Source organism: Pezoporus occidentalis, unplaced genomic scaffold (assembly GCF_034315485.1).
Source record: "Pezoporus occidentalis ecotype Australia unplaced genomic scaffold, CSIRO_AGI_Poc_V1 ctg93, whole genome shotgun sequence".
In the NCBI taxonomy this organism is placed as follows: Eukaryota; Metazoa; Chordata; class Aves; order Psittaciformes; family Psittacidae; genus Pezoporus; species Pezoporus occidentalis.
In genome coordinates, this window is record NW_026916294.1 from 7,161,490 (window position 1) to 7,172,500 (window position 11,011).

The window sequence follows — 11,011 nt, forward strand, 5'->3', positions numbered from 1 at the left end:
CCAAAGGAAAAATGAAAAATTCACTTCCTCTCTCAAACGCTTTCAAAGTTTTGTTTAGTTAATGGAACTCCTCAGTTGGGTGTGACCACAAGTTAGCAAAACTTAGGGTAAGTCTATAAAAGCAGAACTCCAGTGTTTTATGCAGAAGCCCAATAGTTCTTCTAAATTACTGCCTCTGTTTCACTGAAATGAAACAGAAATCAAGAACATTAAAACATGATAAACAGCAATTACAATAGAACTTAAACAAGCAGAAATCCATGCTCCACTACCAACACAACATTTTGTGTGTGTGTGTATGGGTGTGTTCAAAGTTTTGCTTCAGGCCCTCTTCTCAGTTCCTCTGTTTGAAATATATATATATTGTTTATAAACAAGGAGATTTCTATAAGCAATCACCGTCTTATAAATAGGTAAATACATTTATTCTTTTGCCAGGGTACTTTGAGCATAACACAAGTGGCAAAGGCTGGGCTGGAACTGTCCTAAGATCATTAGAACCCAAATTCTGTGATTCCTTTTCACTTTTGACACACTCAGTGTTATGATGAAGTCTGATAAAGGGACAAAGTGCAATTCCAGGTTTGGACAGTGCTAGTAAATGACACTATATCAATGGAAATTATTTGTAAACAGGAACAGTCTTGTAGAAAAAGAAGGATTTGGGGGGAATGCAAGCAAAATTACTCACAGGAAAGAGCTTTGCAGGGCAAGGTATAAAACTTAATTTACAAAACTGAAACTATAAAACTAACAGCACAAAGATGCCTGCACACAACTCTGTTTACAAGCAGGGAATTTACAAGACACATTAGCGGTTAAGGCCATGGCTGTAAATACCATCAATGAATTCAAGGGGCAGCCAGCATTTTCCTACTGCTGGGAGTGGAGAAGGATTAAAGACAAGCTGGCTGGGAGGGTCACTGAGGTTAATACAAATGTAAAGTACCACACATCCCCTGAACTAAGCTTTAAACCTGACAACTTCACAAGCCCTTATGTGCTGGTTGTTAATAAAGTCTCTTAAGTTGTCCCAGTGCAGTATTTCAATGGTCTGCTTAAAACAGCTATTTCTTTTCTCATCAGTGCAGACTGCTCCTTCCTACGTTGTATTTTAAATAAATGCTTCTAAATATGAACCTTAATAATGACATTGAACCTGTAGTAGGTAGCTTTTTCTTAACCTATCCAAGTGAATCTTGTAAGCGTGATATAATGCTGCAAAAGAACATTAAAAACTGAGCCAGCTTCCAATCCTTCTGAGCCTCTGCAAAATGCCCAATAGGTGCACTGTTTTCTACAAGGATGACATATGCAGTAAAGATGGAAGATCTTTGATGGTCTGAGGGCTGGAGCACCTCTATTATGGAGACAGGCTGGGAGAGCTGGGCTTGTTCAGCCTGGAGAAGAGAAGGCTCCAGGACAACCTTTGAGCAGCTTCCAGTGCCCAAAGGAGCTGACAAGCAATTCAGGGAGAGGCCTGTAGGGACAGGACAAGGGGAAATGGCTTTAATCTGACAGAGTGGAGACTGAGACAAGACATTAGGAAGAAATTCTTTCCAGGGCAGTGAGGCCCTAACACAGGCTGCTCAGAGAAGCTGCGGCTGCCCCATCCCTGGCAGTGTTTAAGGCCCAGTTGGATGGGGCTTGGAGCAACCTGGTCTAGTGGAAGGTGTCCCTGCCAAGGGGGTTGGAACTGGATGAGCTTTAAGGTCCCTTCCAACCCAAACCAGTCTGGGATTCTACGATTTTATGAGTTTAATCATCTGAACCTAAAAGACTATCAGACAGCAGAGATCAAAGATACACATCTACTTTGACAAATGAGTGATACAGGCCTTTCACAGCTCATGGAACTAGTCATATTGACTCTGTAAAAGGAAAGATTTTCCCTACTTGCATTCCTTATTTTTTCCCACTGTTTCTTGGTGGTTGTTCTTTTTTCCGATAATGCTCATGCAATCAAAAAAACTTATTTTAAAAACACATTTATGAATAAGAACTGCTATAAACTGCCATGTAATAACTCATAAAATACAGAATGTTCTTTGGCAAAACTGTATTTCAAATCACATTATCATTCTATGCACACAAACTGCAGAAGAAGCATCATGCCAAAACATGACCTTTTCAAAAAAATGAATTGAGAAATGGATCCTTCCACTTCCACAGTTACTTCCATATAGCTTCTCCAGATGAAGTACATACATTTTGCAACCCCAAAAGACAGTTTATCATGCCTGCCTTCTCACTAGAAATGACATCTTTTCTCTTTCATCTCTATGCCAGTGACTACTTTCTCAAAATTATGTTGGTATTACACGAACTAAATCCCCTTGACCTGCAGCAATGAAGTCACTTATTGAAGAAGCATCTTCACAAAGATGTCTTCATCACAGTGTTAGCACAACTTTGCATTTTATCTGGTTTTCTTCCCTTCAACCTTGAAATTGTTACTTACTTGAGCCTCTCTGCTTGTCTTAGCAACAGAAGTATTTATTAATCTGCTATTCCTCAATTCTGCTGTCCCAAGTCACTCAGGGGAAAACTCTGAACACACAGATGTCTAGGCAAAAGTTTGCCAGACGTTTCCTAGAAGTCAACTTGCAATAGATAGTAAATATTGAGATGTAGGCTTCATGTCTGCCTGAAGACTACTTATTTTTCATATGCAAAGTAACTATGAGAGTGGAAAGATAAAGTAAGAAATAAAATCAGTGACTTGAAGATTGCATGGGAGAAAGAAGCAAGATTAGTCATTAATGAAAACAAAAAGAAGTATTATACAAGGCAAGGCAGTACAGACACAGACATTGTCATTGTGAAGGCAGATGGAGGATGTCAGAATTAGAACAGCTGCAGAGAGCTGATGATATCAAATTTGCATTCAAATTCAAGCCTGAGTTTTCTTGAGAAGTACAGACTGTTTTCCGAGTAGAAGGCAGACAGGAACCCTAAAAATCCAACAAATACCAAAACCTAAAATAACCACCAAGTTCCTTAGAAAAAAAATAAGAGGAAGTTAGAAAATTACAGAAAATAATTCTTATATTCTTATTTGAACACATGCAACTTCACTGATCTTTAAGTATTACCATAAAAGAAGATTTTTTTCCTCAAGAGAAGTAGCTGCATCAACTCTGTAAGCACTAATGAATAGTTTTAGCCAATGACAATGGTAAGTTTTATATTGTTTTAAGGTATTCCACTCAACAATTTCAAATTATTTCAACATTTTCTAGGTAGAAACATAGCTTCTTAAAATGTCCTGTTCCAGTCAGAACTTTCCACTGTTTCTGAAAAAGCTCCATTTCTGTTCAGCTTCAGGCAGTTCTATTCTACTTTCCAAACACTGTTTCTTCCATCAAACAGAAATCCACTAACCTGCACCAACAGCCACTCTGGAGAGATCCAGAACAGGCTGCTTCAATACATATATATATATATATGTATATAAAAACTAAACACAGCAGTGACATGCAAGTTGCAGTCATTCAGGAAAATCAAAGAGATGTGAACATTCAGTGGCAGAACACTCAGTGTTCTGACATGGCTCCAAATCCACAAGTTTAGTCCCAGTTAGGGCACTTACTACAGAGGCTGTCCTCAATTTACCCACTCCAAAGTGGCTGGGGAAATGGACTGGGAAGTCCAAGAGGTGATGAGAGCCACATTGCTTATTTCTCTATCACCAAATGGCTATTGAGACATATTTTGATCTTACCAACACAATATACCATTTAGACTCAGGCTTTGGCCTCTTAAGATCTGGGGAAGGTCAAATATAGAATTAATGTAAAATCTTTTTATTCTGACTGTTGCTAAGCAACTTTAGTAAGATCAGTTTGGGTGTCAGGTCAGCACAAGCATTTCAGCTTACAGCATTTCACTGTGTCAGGACTTCACTTCCACACAACCAAATACAATCAATCACAATCCTAGAATCCCACTTTGGAAGGGACCTCAAGGATCATCTGGTCCAACCCTCCTAGGTAAAGCATGACCTAGATGATGTCACAGCACCTTGTCTAGCTGAATCTTAAGTGTCTACTAACACAAAATGCTGTTTTAAACTAATACATGATACAGATATTAATTAAGTTTAAAACCAGCCAGTAAGCTGTTACCCTTCAATAAACAAGATAACCATAAGTCCTGACCTTTCAGATTGAAATTATTTAATAAACCTGCACAGAAACATTTTTATAACGCCATATAACATCGGGATCACCTACCACCCTCCCAGCAGTCATGGAAAAACATGTGTCATGGCTACACTAAACCTACACGTACCTAAAATTTGGCAAAGATTTTACTTATGACCTTTCGTTACATTTAACTAGCAAGGCAACTTAGCTAGTTAGCTTTCAGTAAATCACACTAATACTTCTAAGAGATTTTTTCCAATGTTCAGTTGATTATACTAACCATTGATCAAAAACCCTTGAAGACAAAGCATAAACGTTTTATGGCAGCTTTACAACATCTCAAACCCTCAAAGCATCACAGATTGTTTACAACATGTAAGAGGGCAAGAAATGTTTAAAGGTTACAGTAATCTTGTGGGGATTTGATCCTCTCCTATCTTCCTACATTTCATAGTTCCTTAAACTCACATTATATTTTGTTCAACTTTAATGAAAACTTTTAAATGAAGCTAATTTGGACATCCAAAACCATCACTAGAAAATATGTTACTGCTTTTCTTGCAAAGAGATGGGTTGTCTAAACATCCTCCCCTTTCACAGAGGAGCTCTCCTCTTCCTTGCACAAAGTCACATCACAAAGGTTTTGGGGAAATAGCGTTTAGAACAGAATCAGTCAAGTTCTTTAGTGGAAGATGCACATACTGCTTTACGGGACTTCAGAGAGTCCTGAAAGGTGTAAATTTCTAATCTCTATCTTAATCCTCTCATCAGTTCTCACAACACATACATTGATCTCCTCTGCTTCTGTCCAGCAGTGTGGATAACAGAGAATTATTTTTAGACTAGGTGTAATTCCCTGTATATCCAGAAATAAAACACCCACTCTCCAACACATCTATTTTGCCACCATTGCTGTCACCTTCTGATAATGCCAAAGCCATAGTTGGGTTTTGTAAAACAATCTGTCTGTACTGATGAATTTACAGTCTGCCTCATATACTTTTACTGGGCCACTGAAGAGACTGTGGCAATGGTGCATTATTCCACATAGAAATAGCACCTCTCTAAACTTGTTTCCAATCTCAGACAAAAGACTTACTTTAGACCCTGCAATGCTGTTAATGGTTTGCACCATGAAGTCTTGTTATACTGCTGAAGAAAAAAACCAAACACTGCAGGCTTCCATTTTCCTTGACTTTAAAACATTTGTCAGCATGGATCACAGGAAAACACAGACCTTCCCGAGAACCAATACCAACCTCCTCATAGAAAAAGCTATTTTGATTTTGTACAACTGTCCCCAGTGCAGCTAACATGAGGAAGTAAATGCTTAAATTGCACATATTCAGACTTCATTAAAACAGCATTTAGCAGATCATTTACAACACTGTTATGTATAAGCAGTATGCTCTTGACAAGGGAAGTGAAAACAGAAACATCCTTTAAAAAGGCTACATTCCTCATCCTAGGAAATGGATAATTCAAGTCCTGAAATGCTTTAGAATACCGCTTTTTGGCAAGTCTGTTCTATTAGTATGGAGTACTAGATCTAAAAAAGCCCAAACTAATAAATCCTATAGAACAGACCTAGGAGAGCCAAGGTCTTATTTCATAGAAGATGTTATGAGAAAACTGTATTGTTCTTTATGCCATATCTGAATCTGCATCATATTGAAAAGACACCTGCTACTAAATGACAGTTTTCATTTACAGAGGAAACTAGAGCAAGATAGGTCTTAATCATTCATTAATTATCCATGTGGTGACAAACTGAAGTGAATTAAGACAAAAGTTTGGATATTTTGCATATGAAAGTGACAACAATATTAGACATTACAGGACTAAAGGAAGTTTTTTACAATGCTGGATGAAAGCTACTGCTATTTTTAAGGTGTTTAAAGAAATGAACATAATTTCATTTAAAAATATATTTATCATCACATAAAAAGAAAAGCCTTGCATACTAGGTACAGACAAAAAGAAAGAGGATTGGACTCTACTGTTACAGATTTCAGATTCTCAAATATAACCTGCTCAGGCCTCACTTCATGGTGGTATTACTGCTAGAGGAATCAGCTCTTCTGGAGGGATCCTTCAGTTTCCCAGATGAAAGTTCCTCCCCCCCAAAAAAAATCCATCCACATGCTCTTCTTGTCCATGAGAGCAAATCTTACCTCTTCAAGCTCAATTACAACTATATATCTCTTACAATCCCACTGCAGCCTCCTAAATGTGAATTCTTCCACCTTTCTACTGCATGCTCCAAACTGGCTCAGCACCACCTGCTATTTACTGTATTTCTCTTTACTGTGTGTCCATCTAGTGCTTAATCCCACATTCCCTACTTCAGTCCTACTCTGATGTTCTGAACTGAAAGTTAAGTTACAGGTACTCAACAGGGAGAGGAGAGAAAGAAACAGAATTAACTTTGACAGCTCCCAAAATGGTCACAAGGCTACTGCTATCCCCATAATTTTTGGAGTGATACATCTACAAGTTTGTTAGAGGTGGCACAGTTTGGGAGACTGTGATTTTGATGATTTATAACCAAAATATTTGGTAGTTTTGGTAGAACCATAAATTGTTTCTGCTTTGGCTCAGTGTAAGCCCTCTGAACCAACACATCCTGTGAATACACCATGAAATCAATGCAACTGAGCGCTGATTTACTCTACGGATACACAGTTGACCAAGCTGTGTCAGACTCATACCTCATACTTCAGGACAGTTTGTACATAACATACATGATGCATTCTCAGAAAGGTATACAAAACCACCAAAAGCTATCCAGACACATACGCTACCTGGAAAAAAAAAAACAACAAACAAGCTGGATATACACAAGATAAAGCTTAACACAACCTGCATGTAACTATCAGTTCTGAGTACTATAAACCAAGTCCTACTTAAGAGAAACCTTTTGCCTACTTAACTCAAAGACCCCATTTCCCAGTGATACGTTAGGACAGCTTGTACTATGAAAACAAGTAGCTTAACATAAAATACCAGACAATTCAGTAACATCTGATAAAAAACATACATTTTTATTCCAAACACGTCTATAGTTGCTGCTGTTTTCATTCTTTTTTGAGGGATGAGGGTAGGGTTTTGTTTGGGTTTTGGTTTGGTTTTTCTAACATTAAACCTGTAAGTTAAAATATTAACTTTCTCACAATAACAGACAGCAATTTAAAATTCAACATTGAACTTTCTGACATTGGTCATAAATATTGAATGCTAGAAGTAATGCTAAATGTATGCAAGTCTGCACAACTGGGGCTTTATTTAGTTTTATTTAGCAATGAGCTGGAAAATAGCTTTTACAGTGAATTTAGTTGGGAACCACTTCCTAAACATCAAGTAGACAAGCAGAAAGCCAGAAAACAATGATAAACAGATTCGGTTTGGGGCATATTCTCCTAGTACTCTTCATATAAGTCTTGTTCCTGCAGTGCCATTTTCTTTTACATTACTTATAACTACTGAAATCAGTTGACAGTTGGCACCCAGTATTCAAGAAATCCTTAGACCGACTTTTCAGCATCACACTAGTTCAGGAAGGCATGGCTCCTTAGGGGCTTGGTTTTGTTTTTCCTGTATTTGCAATTAAATCATATATAGAATAATTTAGTATCTTTCATATAGTTACAAACATTTGAGGCTATTTGAGTGTGGAAAAAGGGCCAGGACTGCTGAGTTTAAAGTACCTGAAGGAGCAGAGGGGCTGTTTCACCAACAACCAATCTTTAAGGTACAAGGAACAATTTGAACATGCTGGGATTTTAATGTTAAATGCACTTTATTCTTGGAAGCAATTAAAACCAAAATTTGTTTAAAAAAAAGAAGGAAAAAAGCAAGACACCTAGAACACACACAGGATGAAAGAATTCCCTATTAGGAGAAATCCAAAGGATGCCTTTTGAAGGCAGACCTTGAGAATGAGTAAACTACGTTTGAAATTTAAGAGAAAACTGAAGAACAGTGCTTGGGGAAATGGAGAGAAATTCTCCTTTTGTCTGATTTTCATAGTGAAAACTGTCAAAATCTAAATCAGGTTAATGAATTCTCAGATTTGAATTCTCAGATATGAAGTTGCAGTTTACTGTTTTATTCTGTCATCTCACATTCCTGAGCAACTGTGTAGAAAAGATTCTATCAAAAACTCTTTGAAACTGTACTTGATAATCTTTTATTTCCTGCCTATTGAGATTCGTTGTATAAATTTAACACAGTTTTAACTCCAAAAGAATAACTTAGATGAAAGTCAAGGAAAGCAAATCCACAAGCTTTTCTAAATGCAAAATCAACACCATTTATAGCAAATGTTGCTGTCAGAAAGGATGCTGTGAAAGTTCCAGCTTCAACATTATCTCAGCTATCAGACAAATATATTCTACATCTGCTTCTCTGACAAAAACAGACACAGCAAACAAAATATGATGCAAACACATTAGCATCAGTGTTCAAACCTCAGCCTGTTATATTTAGACATTTGTGGGGTTTAGGCAGAGTAGACATGGCACTAATATTCAGGCTCCTAAGGCTTTACTTATAATCCTTTCACCACATTATAAGTTAGGAAAGCTGCCTCAGTAAAAGCAAAGCCTACAATGAAGAGGATAATGAAAATAGTTTGGCAAAATTCACCATAAAGAAATTCAGAAATCTTTAACAACCACAGCTATTCCATGATTGGATTTTAACAGCAATCTAAGCATACGGGCACTACAAGAAATCTGGAGAGGGAATTTTGACAAGGACACGTGATAGGAAAAGGGGCAATGGCTTTAAACTGACAGAAGGGAGACTGAGATTAGACATCAAGAAGAAATTCTTTCCAGGGCAGTAAGGCCCTAACACAGGCTGCCGAGAGAAGCTGCGGCTGCTCCATCCCTGGCAGTGTTTAAGGCCAGGTTGGATAGGGCTTGGAGCAACCTGCTCTAGTTGAAGGGGCTCCTGCCCATAGCAGGGGTTTGGAACTCAATGAGATTTAAGGTCCCTTCCAACCCACACTATTCTATGATAGGATACAAAAGGTCCTTTTTACCACCTTCATGAAAGAGTCACTTGCCTGACCAATCTAAGAACTCCAGAAGTGGTTTGTAATAAACACTATTACTCCCAAATAATCAAAGACTGGTTATCATGATGTGAGTTAGCTACTCAAACTGAATATACAGAAGTATAGCATCCTTTATAGCCCTGCATTATCACAAGATAGAAACACAGACTCAAGCAGGTTGGAAAAGACCTTGAAGATCAATCAATCCCACCCGTTCCCCCAGCACTACGAAGGCCACCACTAACCCATGTCACTGAGGGCCTCGTCAACATGGTTTGTGAACACTTCCAGGGACGGTGATTCCACCGCTGCCCTGGACAACCTGTTCCGATTCCTGACTGCCCTTTTGGGGAAGCCACTGTTGCCAATATACAGATGTTAGTAACTGACTTCTCTGTCAGTAACCATTAGTGATAACATATCACCCCTGTCAAAAAAATCATAGCCCAGTCAGCAGTGCTCCTGCAGTATATTCTTTTCCTCTTGAATAGGCATATTTTTTCAAACACCACCCTCATGCAATTAAAAATTAATATTCAGGTCAATCAACACAACAAATATATTTGTGTTGTATTTGTCTTTTGTTTGGAAAGAACTGGGAGTTATTTTCAGTTCTATGTGTGCATGAACTTCAAATCATTTACACAAACAACTACATGAGAGCAATATTAAAGGCACTTTCACCTGAGTTTGAAAGGTAGAGAGCATCTCCAATTGTTACTTACAGAAAACAGAAGAATTTCAGTGAAAAAAAAAAAGTAGCTAGAATAGCAACTTCTGAATGTTGAATACTGAAAATAATAGTAATAATGTATCTGCAAACTTCAGAGAGCACCGGATCAAGACCAGTGTTCTACTTCAAAACCTTTTGTCTTCATTATTAAATGTCTAAAATACATAAGTATCACAAGTGTACTAAAAATTACTAAAGCCCTCCTCTAAGCAATTAAGCTGCCGATATGAAAGAAGACACAAGTTCACCGGAAACTGCATAACAGTGTAGAATTTTATCCATTCAATGAACACAGGACTAAACCCACACCATTTGTCTCATATATATAACCACTGGGAAACTATTCTCACTCATATGTTACCCTAACTCCAAAACTTTGGTCAGCAGCAACTTCAAAATGACTGTACGGCATCACTGTTAAGAACACAAAGGAGATCTGTTAAAAGGAGAAAGCACCACCCTATCTTACCCATTTTTTATTATTAATCATTCTCTAGCAAGCAGCAGTAAAGTGCTGAAAAAGGTAGAGGTTTTCAGTTGGAATCTCTAATGTTGAAATTCCTATTGGGAATTTAAGGACAGAGTTTTTTTTTCCTATGTTGAGATCACAAAGTGCTCTAGGAGTAATGCTCTAGTTTGAAGGCCAGATTTGATTCCAAAGCTGCTGCGTGGCACATTTTCTTAGTAAGCCGCATAATATTATTTCCAGCCATACTCCAAGACAACATTATAGACCTGTACTGATCCAGAGAACAGGTCACCTTGACCTGATTCATCTTCTCTATAATGTTTAAAGCAAGAGCACTTAAACCTCCCCTCAAGATGAGTGAAACTATTTATCAAATTGCTTATATAAATCTATTGCATTGCCTTGAAAAGCCAACTTCAGAACACGGAAGTTCTGAAATAGCAAGTGAGAGGTTGCTTGGCAATCTGATTTCTGTACTCGCACTTCAGCATTACTTTACAGACTAAAATTCTGATCTCCCTCCATATTTACAGAATAGGTCCACAGAAAATGAATAACCAGCAAGTTCATGGTGTGGCCAGAAGCTAATGAAACTCAAA

The 11,011-nt window shown here is 37.8% G+C and overlaps 1 protein-coding gene across 24 annotated transcripts in view; it reads right to left on the reverse strand.

Moving 5' to 3' along the window:
• The window catches only part of NRXN1 (neurexin 1), a 682,391-nt gene that overhangs the window by 450,511 nt on the left and 220,869 nt on the right, over nt 1-11,011 (reverse strand). The gene's annotated exons all lie outside the window — the stretch shown is intronic.